Consider the following 12075-nt stretch of genomic DNA (forward strand, 5'->3'; position numbering starts at 1 on the left):
TTTCTGAATGCACCTTTCTCAATGCAATTATGCCACAGATATGCTATTAGGAGCACTTTCTCAATGCAATTATGCCACGGATATGCTATTTGGAACACTTTCTCAATGCAATTATGTCACAGATATGCTATTAGGAGGACTTTCTGAATGCAACTTTCTCAACGCAATTATGCCACAGATATGATACTAGGAGCACTTTCTCAATGCAACTTTCTCAATGCAATTATGCCCCAGATATGCTATTGTGAGGACTTTCTGAATCCAACTTTCTCAATGCAATTATGCCCCAGATATGCTATTAGGAGCACTTTCTAATGCAATTATGCCACAGATATGCTATTAGGAGCAGTTTCTCAATGCAATTATGCCACAGATATGCTATTAGGAGGACTTTTTGAATGGAACTTTCTCAATGCAATTATGCCACAGATATGCTATTGGGAGGACTTTCTCTGAATGCAACTTTCTCAATGCAATTATGCCACAGATATGCTATTAGGAGCACTTTCTCAATGCAATTATGCCACAGATATTTTATTAGGAACACTTTCTCAATGCAATTATGCCACAGATATGCTATTAGGAGGACTTTCTGAATGCAATTTTCTCAATGAAATTATTCCACAGGTATGCTATAGGGCAGATTTCTGAGTGCAACTTTCTCAATGTAATTATGCCACAGATGTGCTATTAGGAGGACTTTCTGAATGCAACTTTCTCAATGCAATGATGCCAGAGATATGCTATTTGGAGGACTTTCTGAGTGCAACATTCTCAATGCAATTATCCCACAGATATGTTATTAGGAGGACTTTCTGAATGCAATTTTCTCAATGCAATTATACCACATATATGCTATTAGGAGCACTTTCTCAATGTAATTATGCCACAGGTATGCTATAGGACAGACTTTCTGAATGCAACTTTCTCAATGCAATTATGCCACAGATATGATATCAGGAGCACTTTCTCAATGCAACTTTCTCAATGCAATTATGTCACAGATATGCTATTAGGAGGACTTTCTGAATGCAACTTTCTCAACGCAATTATGCCACAGATATGATACTAGGAGCACTTTCTCAATGCTACTTTCTCAATGCAATTGTGCCCCAGATATGTTATTGTGAGGACTTTCTGAATCCAACTTTCTCAGTGCAATTATGCCCCAGATATGGTATTAGGAGCACTTTCTAATGGAATTATGCCACAGATATGCTATTAGGAGCAGTTTCTCAATGCAATTATGCCACAGATATACTATTAGGAACACTTTCTCAATGTAATTATGCCACAGATATGCTGTTACGGCCACTTTCTCAATGCAATTATGCCACAGATATGCTATTAGGGGCACTTTATCAATGCTATTATGCCACAGATATGCTATTAGGAGGACTTTTGAATGCAACTTTCGCAATGCAATTATGCCACAGGAATGCTATAGGGAAGACATCCTGAATGCCACTTTCTCAATGCAATTGTGCCACAGATATGCTATTAGGAGGATTTTCTGAATGCAACTTTCTCAATTCAATTATCCCACTGGTACGCTACAGGGCAGACCTTCCGAGTGCAACTTTCTCAATGCAATTATGCCAAAGATATGCTATTAGGAACATTTTCCCAATGGAGCTATGCCACCGGTATGCTATAGGGCAGACTTTCTGAGTGCAACTTTCTCAATGCAATTATGCCACAGCTATGCTATTAGGATGACTTTCTGAATGCAACTTTCTCAGTGAAATTATGCCACAGGTATGCTATAGGGCAGACTTTCTGAATGCACCTTTCTCAATGCAATTATGCCACAGATATGCTATTAGGAACACTTTCTCAATGCAATTATGCCACGGATATGCTATTAGGAACACTTTCTCAATGCAATTATGTCACAGATATGCTATTAGGAGGACTTTCTGAATGCAACTTTCTCAACGCAATTATGCCACAGATATGATACTAGGAGCACTTTCTCAATGCAACTTTCTCAATGCAATTATGCCCCAGATATGCTATTGTGAGGACTTTCTGAATCCAACTTTCTCAATGCAATTATGCCCCAGATATGCTATTAGGAGCACTTTCTAATGCAATTATGCCACAGATATGCTATTAGGAGCAGTTTCTCAATGCAATTATGCCACAGATATGCTATTAGGAGGACTTTCTGAATGCAACTTTCTCAATGCAATTATGCCACAGATATGCTATTAGGAGCATTTTCTGAATGCAACTTTCTCAATGCAATTATGCCAGAGATATGCTATTAGGAACACTTTCTCAATGCAATTATGCCACAGATATGCTATTAGGTACACTTTCACAATGCAATTATGCCACAGATATGCTATTAGGAGCACTTTCTCAATGCAATTATGCCACAGATATGCTATCGGGCAGACTTTCTGAATGCTACTTTCTCAATGCAATTATGCCACAGATATACTATTAGGAACACTTTCTCAATGTAATTATGCCACAGGCATGCTGTTAGGGGCACTTTCTCAATGCAATTATGCCACAGATATGCTATTAGGGGCACTTTATCAATGCAATTATGCCACAGATATGCTATTAGGAGGACTTTTGAATGCAACTTTCACAATGCAATTATGCCACAGGAATGCTATAGGGCAGACATCCTGAATGCCACTTTCTCAATGCAATTATGCCACAGATATGCTATTAGGAGGACTTTCTGAATGCAATTTTCTCAATACAATTATGCCACAGGTATGCTATACGGCAGATTTCGGAGTGCAACTTTCTCAATTTAATTATGCCACAGATATGCTATTAGGGGGACTTTCTGAATGCAACTTTCTCACAGATATGCTATTAGGAGGACTTTCACAATGCAATTGTGCCACAGATATGCTATCAGGAGGACTTTCTGAATGCAATTTTCTTAATGGAATTATGCCACAGGTATGCTAAAGGGCGGACTTTCTGAGTGCAACTTTCTCAATGCAATTATGCCACATATATGTTATTAGGGGGACTTTCTGAATGCAATTTTCTCAATGCAATTATGCCACTGATATGCTATTAGGAGCACTTTCTTAATGTAATTATGCCACAGATATGCTATCAGGAGGACTTTCTGAATGCAATTTTCTTAATGGAATTATGCCACAGGTATGCTAAAGGGAAGACTTTCTGAGTGCTACTTTCTCAATGCAATTATGCCACATATATGTTATTAAGGGGACTTTCTGAATGCAACTTCTCAACGCAATTATGCCACAGATATGCTATTATGGGCACTTTCTGAATGCAACTTTCTCAATGCAATTATGCCACAGATATGCTATTGGGAGGACTTTCTGAATGCAACTTTCTCAATGCAATTATGCCACAGATATACTATTAGGAGCACTTTCTAATGCAATTATGCCAGAGATATGCTATTAGGAGCCCTTTCTAATGCAATTATGCCACAGATGTGCTATTAGGAGCACTTTTTCAATGGAATTATGCCACAGATATGCTATTAGGATCACTTTCTGAATGCAACTTTCTCAATGCAATTATGCCACAGATATGCTACTAGAAGCACTTTCTCAATGCAATTATGCCACAGATATGTTATTAGGAACACTTTCTCAATGCAATTATGCCAGATATATGCTATTAGGAGCCCTTTCTAATGCAATTATGCCACAGATGTGCTATTAGGAGCACTTTCTCAATGCAATTATGCCACAGATACGCAATTAGGAGGACTTTCTGAATGCAATTTTCTCAATGCAATTATGCCACACGTATGCTATAGGGCAAACTTTCTGAGTGCAACTTTCTCAATGTAATTATGCCACAGATTTGCTATTAGGGGGACTTTCTGAATGCAACTTTCTCACAGATATGCTATTAGGAGGACTTTCACAATGCAATTATGCCACAGATATGCTATTAGGAGGACTTTCTGAATGCAATTTTCTTAATGGAATTATGCCACATATATGTTATTAGGGGGACTTTCTGAATGTAATTATGCCACAAATATGCTATTAGGAGCACTTTCTCAATGTAATTATGCCACAGGTATGCTATAGGGCAGACTTTCTGAATGCAACTTTCTCAATGCAATGATGCCACAGGCATGCTTTAGGGCAGACTTTCTGAATGCAACTTTCTCAATGTAATTATGCCACAGATATGTTATCAGATATGCTATTAGGAGAACTTTCTGAATGCAACTTTTTCAATGCATTGATGCCACAGATTTGCTATTAGGAGCACTTTCTCAATGCAAATATGCCACAGATATGCTATTAGGAGCATTTTCTGAATGCAACTTTCTCAATGCAATTATGCCAGAGATATGCTATTAGGAACACTTTCTCAATGCAATTATGCCACAGATATGCTATTAGGTACACTTTCACAATGCAATTATGCCACAGATATGCTATTAGGAGCACTTTCTCAATGCAATTATGCCACAGATATGCTATCGGGCAGACTTTCTGAATGCTACTTTCTCAATGCAATTATGCCACAGATATAGTATTAGGAACACTTTCTCAATGTAATTATGCCACAGACATGCTGTTAGGGGCACTTTCTCAATGCAATTATGCCACAGATATGCTATTAGGGGCACTTTATCAATGCAATTATGCCACAGTTATGCTATTAGGAGGACTTTTGAATGCAATTTTCGCAATGCAATTATGCCACAGGAATGCTATAGGGCAGACATCCTGAATGCCACTTTCTCAATGCAATTATGCCACAGATATGCTATTAGGAGGACCGTCTGAATGCAATTTTCTCAATGCAATTATGCCACAGGTATGCTATAGGGCAGATTTCGGAGTGCAACTTTCTCAATTTAATTATGCCACAGATATGCTATTAGGGGGACTTTCTGAATGCAACTTTCTCACAGATATTCTATTAGGAGGACTTTCACAATGCAATTATGCCACAGATATGCTATCAGGAGGACTTTCTGAATGCAATTTTCTTAATGGAATTATGCCACAGGTATGCTAAAGGGCGAATTTCTGAGTGCAACTTTCTCAATGCAATTATGCCACATATATGTTATTAGGGGGACTTTCTGAATGCAATTTTCTCAATGCAATTATGCCACTGATATGCTATTAGGAGCACTTTCTTAATGTAATTATGCTACAGATATGCTATTAGGAGCATTTTCTCAATGTAATTATGCCACAGGTATGCTATAGGGCAGACTTTCTGAATGCAACTTTCTCAATGCAATTATGCAACAGGCATGCTATAGGGCAGACTTTCTGAATAAAACTTTCTCAATGTAATTATGCCACAGATATGCTATCAGATATGCTACTAGGAGGACTTTCTGAATGCAACTTTTTCAATGCAATGATGCCACAGAATTGCTATTAGGAGCACTTTCGCAATGCAACTTTCTCAATGCAAATATGCCACAGATATGCTATTAGGAGCACTTTCTGAATGCAACTTTCTCAATGCAATTATGCCAGAGATATGCTATTAGGAACACTTTCTCAATGCAATTATGCCACAGATATGCTATTAGGTGCACTTTCACAATGCAATTATGCCACAGATATGCTATTAGGAGCACTTTCTCAATGCAATTATGCCACAGATATGCTATCGGGCAGACTTTCTGAATGCTACTTTCTCAATGCAATTATGCCACAGATATGCTATTAGGGGCACTTTATCAATGCAATTATGCCACAGATATGCTATTAGGAGGACTTTTGAATGCAACTTTCGCAATGCAATTATGTCACAGGAATGCTATAGGGCAGACATCCTGAATGCCACTTTCTCAATGCAATTATGCCACAGATATGCTATTAGGAGGATTTTCTGAATGCAACTTTCTCAATTCAATTATCCCACTGGTACGCTACAGGGCAGACCTTCCGAGTGCAACTTTCTCAATGCAATTTTGCCAAAGATATGCTATTAGGAACACTTTCCCAATGGAACTATGCCACCGGTATGCTTTAGGGCAGACTTTCTGAGTGCAACTTTCTCAATGCAATTATGCCACAGATATACTATTAGGAGGACTTTCTGAATGCAACTTTCTCAGTGAAATTATGCCACTGATATGCTATAGGGCAGACTTTCTGAGTGCAACTTTCTCAATGCAATTAAGGCAGAGATATCCTATTAGGAGGACTTTCTGAATGCACCTTTCTCAATGCAATTATGCCACCGATATGCTATTAGGAGCACTTTCTCAATGCAATTATGCCACGGATATGCTATTTGGAACACTTTCTCAATGCAATTATGTCACAGATATGCTATTAGGAGGACTTCCTGAATGCAACTTTCTCAACGCAATTATGCCACAGATATGATACTACGAGCACTTTCTCAATGCAACTTTCTCAATGCAATTATGCCCCAGATATGCTATTAGGAGCAGTTTCTCAATGCAATTATGCCACAGATATGCTATTAGGAGGACTTTTTGAATGCAACTTTCTCAATGCAATTATGCCACAGACATGCTATTGGAGGACTTTCTCTGAATGCAACTTTCTCAATGCAATTATGCCACAGATATGCTATTAGGAGCACTTTCTCAATGCAATTATGCCACAGATATTTTATTAGGAACACTTTCTCAATGCAATTATGTCACAGATATGCTATTAGGAGGACTTTCTGAATGCAATTTTCTCAATGAAATTATTCCACAGGTATGCTATAGGGCAGATTTCTGAGTGCAACTTTCTCAATGTAATTATGCCACAGATATGCTATTAGGAGGACTTTCTGAATGCAACTTTCTCAATGCAATGATGCCAGAGATATGCTATTTGGAGGACTTTCTGAGTGCAACGTTCTCAATGCAATTATCCCACAGATATGTTATTAGGAGGACTTTCTGAATGCAATTTTCTCAATGCAATTATACCACATATATGCTATTAGGAGCACTTTCTCAATGTAATTATGCCACAGGTATGCTATAGGGCAGACTTTCTGAATGCAACTTTCTCAATGCAATTATGCCACAGATATGATATCAGGAGCACTTTCTCAATGCAACTTTCTCAATGCAATTATGTCACAGATATGCTATTAGGAGGACTTTCTGAATGCACCTTTCTCAACGCAATTATGCCACACATATGATACTAGGAGCACTTTCTCAATGCAACTTTCTCAATGCAATTGTGCCCCAGATATGTTATTGTGAGGACTTTCTGAATCCAACTTTCTCAGTGCAATTATGCCCCAGATATGGTATTAGGAGCACTTTCTAATGAATTATGCCACAGATATGCTATTAGGAGCAGTTTCTCAATGCAATTATGCCACGGATATACTATTAGGAACACTTTCTCAATGTAATTATGCCACAGATATGCTGTTAGGGCCACTTTCTCAATGCAATTATGCCACAGATATGCTATTAGGGGCACTTTATCAATGCAATTATGCCACAGATATGCTATTAGGAGGACTTTTGAATGCAACTTTCGCAATGCAATTATGCCACAGGAATGCTATAGGGCAGACATCCTGAATGCCACTTTCTCAATGCAATTATGCCACAGATATGCTATTAGGAGGATTTTCTGAATGCAACTTTCTCAATTCAATTATCCCACTGGTACGCTACAGGGCAGACCTTCCGAGTGCAACTTTCTCAATGCAATTATGCCAAAGATATGCTATTAGGAACATTTTCCCAATGGAACTATGCCACCGGTATGCTATAGGGCAGACTTTCTGAGTGCAACTTTCTCAATGCAATTATGCCACAGATATGCTATTAGGAGGACTTTCTGAATGCAACTTTCTCAGTGAAATTATGCCACAGATATGCTATAGGGCAGACTTTCTGAGTGCAACTTTCTCAATGCAATTAAGGCACAGATATGCTATTAGGAGGACTTTCTGAATGCACCTTTCTCAATGCAATTATGCCACAGATATGCTATTTGGAACACTTTCTCAACGCAATTATGCCACAGATATGATACTAGGAGCACTTTCTCAATGCAACTTTCTCAATGCAATTATGCCCCAGATATGCTATTGTGAGGACTTTCTGAATCCAACTTTCTCAATGCAATTATGCCCCAGATATGCTATTAGGAGCACTTTCTAATGCAATTATGCCACATATATGCTATTAGGAGCAGTTTCTCAATGCAATTATGCCACAGATATGCTATTAGGAGGACTTTCTGAATGCAACTTTCTCAATGCAATTATGACACAGATAGGCTATTGGGAGGACTTTCTCTGAATGCAACTTTCTCAATGCAATTATGCCACAGATATGCTATTAGGAGCACTTTCTCAATGCAATTATGCCACAGATATTTTATCAGGAACACTTTCTCAATGCAATTATGCCACAGATATGCTATGAGGAGGACTTTCTGAATGCAATTTTCTCAATGAAATTATGCCACAGGTATGCTATAGGGCAGATTTCTGAGTGCAACTTTCTCAATGTAATTATGCCACAGATATGCTATTAGGAGGACTATCTGAATGCAACTTTCTCAATGAAATGATGCCAGAGATATGCTATTTGGAGGACTTTCTGAGTGCAACGTTCTCAATGCAATTATCCCACAGATATGTTATTAGGAGGACTTTCTGAATGCAATTTTCTCAATGCAATTATACCACATATATGCTATTAGGAGCACTTTCTCAATGTAATTATGCCACAGGTATGCTATAGGGCAGAGTTTCTGAATGCAACTTTCTCAATGCAATTATGCCACAGATATGATATTAGGAGCACTTTCTCAATGACACTTTCTCAATGCAATTATGTCACAGATATGCTATTAGGAGGACTTTCTGAATGCAACTTTCTCAACGCAATTATGCAACAGATATGATACTAGGAGCACTTTCTCAATAAAACTTTCTCAATGCAATTATGCCCCAGATATGCTATTGTGAGGACTTTCTGAATCCAACTTTCTCAATGCAATTATGCCACAGATATGCTATTAGGAACACTTTCTCAACGCAATTATGCCACAGATATGATACTAGGAGCACTTTCTCAATGCAACTTTCTCAATGCAATTATGCCCCAGATATGCTATTGTGAGGACTTTCTGAATCCAACTTTCTCAATGCAATTATGCCCCAGATATGCTATTAGGAGCACTTTCTAATGCAATTATGCCACAGATATGCTATTAGGAGCAGTTTCTCAATGCAATTATGCCACAGATATGCTATTAGGAGGACTTTCTGAATGCAACTTTCTCAATGCAATTATGACACAGATAGGCTATTGGGAGGACTTTCTCTGAATGCAACTTTCTCAATGCAATTATGCCACAGATATGCTATTAGGAGCACTTTCTCAATGCAATTATGCCACAGATATTTTATCAGGAACACTTTCTCAATGCAATTATGCCACAGATATGCTATGAGGAGGACTTTCTGAATGCAATTTTCTCAATGAAATTATGCCACAGGTATGCTATAGGGCAGATTTCTGAGTGCAACTTTCTCAATGTAATTATGCCACATATATGCTATTAGGAGGACTTTCTGAATGCAACTTTCTCAATGCAATTATACCACATATATGCTATTAGGAGCACTTTCTCAATGTAATTATGCCACAGGTATGCTATAGGGCAGACTTTCTGAATGCAACTTTCTCAATGCAATTATGCCACAGATATGATATTAGGAGCACTTTCTCAATGCAACTTTCTCAATGCAATTATGTCACAGATATGCTATTAGGAGGACTTTCTGAATGCAACTTTCTCAACGCAATTATGCAACAGATATGATACTAGGAGCACTTTCTCAATGCAACTTTCTCAATGCAATTATGCCCCAGATATGCTATTGTGAGGACTTTCTGAATCCAACTTTCTCAATGCAATTATGCCACAGATATGCTATTAGGAGCACTTTCTCAATGCAATTATGCCACAGATATTTTATTAGGAACACTTTCTCAATGCAATTATGCCACAGATATGCTATTAGGAGGACTGTCTGAATGCAATGTTCTCAATGCAATTATGCCACAGGTATGCTATAGGGCAGATTTCTGAGTGCAACTTTCTCAATGTAATTATGCCACAGATATGCTATTAGGAGGACTTTCTGAAGGCAACTTTCTCAATGCAATGATGCCAGAGATATGCTATTTGGAGGACTTTCTGAGTGCAACGTTCTCAATGCAATTATCCCACAGATATGTTATTAGGAGGACTTTCTGAATGCAATTTTCTCAATGCAACTATACCACATATATGCTATTAGGATCACTTTCTCAATGTAATTATGCCACAGGTATGCTATAGGGCAGACTTTCTGAATGCAACTTTCTCAATGCAATTATGCCACAGATATGATATTAGGAGCACTTTCTCAATGCAACTTTCTCAATGCAATTATGTCACAGATATGCTATTAGGAGGACTTTCTGAATGCAACTTTCTCAACGCAATTATGCCACAGATATGATATTAGGAGAACTTTCTCAATGCAACTTTCTCAATGCAATCATGCCACAGATATACTATTAGGCTGACCTTCTGTGTGTAACTTTCTGAAAGCAATTATGCTATAGATATGCTATAGGGCAGACTTTCTGAATGCAATTTTCTAAATACAACTATGCCACAGACATGCTATTAGGAGGATTTTCTGAATGCAACTTTATTAATTCAATTATCCCACAAGTACGCTACAGGGCAGACCTTCCAAGTGCAACTTTCTCAATGCAATTATGCCACAGATATGCTATTAGGAACACTTTCCCAATGCAACTATGCCACCAGTATGCTATAGGGCAGACTTTCTGAGAGAAACTTTCTCAATGCGATTATGCCACAGATATGCAATTAGGAGGACTTTCTGAGCGCAACTTTCTCAATGCAATTATTCCACAGATATGCTACTAGGAGGACTTTCTGAATGCACCTTTCTCGGTGCAATTATGCCACAGATAGGCTATTAGGAGCACTTTCTCAATGCACTTATGCAACAGATATACTATTAGGAACATGTTATCAATGCAATTATGCCACAGATATGCCATTAGGAGGACTTTCTGAATGCAACTTCTCAACGCAATTATGCCACAGATATGCTATTAGGAGCACTTTCTGAATGCAACTTTCTCAATGCAATTATGCCACAGATATGCTATTAGGAGCACTTTCTCAATGAAATTATGCCACAGATATGCTATTAGGAGGATTTTCTGAATGCAACTTTCTCAATTCAATTATCCCACTGGTACGCTACAGGGCAGACCTTCCGAGTGCAACTTTCTCAATGCAATTATGCCAAAGATATGCTATTCGGAACACTTTCCCAATGGAACTATGCCACCGGTATGCTATAGGTCAGACATTCTGAGTGCAACTTTCTCAATGCAATTATGCCACAGATATGCTATTAGGAGGACTTTCTGAATGCAACTTTCTCAGTGAAATTATGCCACAGATATGCTATTGGGAGGACTTTCTGAATGGAACTTTCTCAATGCAATTATGCCACAGATATGCTATTAGGGGGATTTTCTGAATGCAACTTTCTCAATTCAATTATCCCACTGGTACGCTACAGAGCAGACCTTCCGAGTGCAACTTTCTCAATGCAATTATGCCAAAGATATGCTATTAGGAACACTTTCCCAATGGAACTATGCCACCGGTATGCTATAGGTCAGACTTTCTGATTGCAACTTTCTCAATGCAATTATGCCACAGATATGCTATTAGGAGGACTTTCTGAATGCAACTTTCTCAGTGAAATTATGCCACAGATATGCTATTAGGAGCACTTTCTCAATGCAATTATGCCACGGATATGCTATTAGGAACACTTTCTCAATGCAATTATGTCACAGATATGCTATTAGGAGGACTTTCTGAATGCAACTTTCTCAACGCAATTATGCCACAGATATGATACTAGGAGCACTTTCTCAATGTAATTATGCCACAGATATGCTATTAGGAGCACTTTCTCAATGTAATTATGCCACAGGTATGCTATAGGGCAGACTTTCTGAATGCAACTTTCTCAATGCAATTATGCCACAGGCATGCTATAGGGCAGACT

Source organism: Ambystoma mexicanum, chromosome 4p (assembly GCF_040938575.1).
Source record: "Ambystoma mexicanum isolate Mex_15411 chromosome 4p, UKY_AmexF1_1, whole genome shotgun sequence".
Lineage (NCBI taxonomy): Eukaryota > Metazoa > Chordata > Amphibia > Caudata > Ambystomatidae > Ambystoma > Ambystoma mexicanum.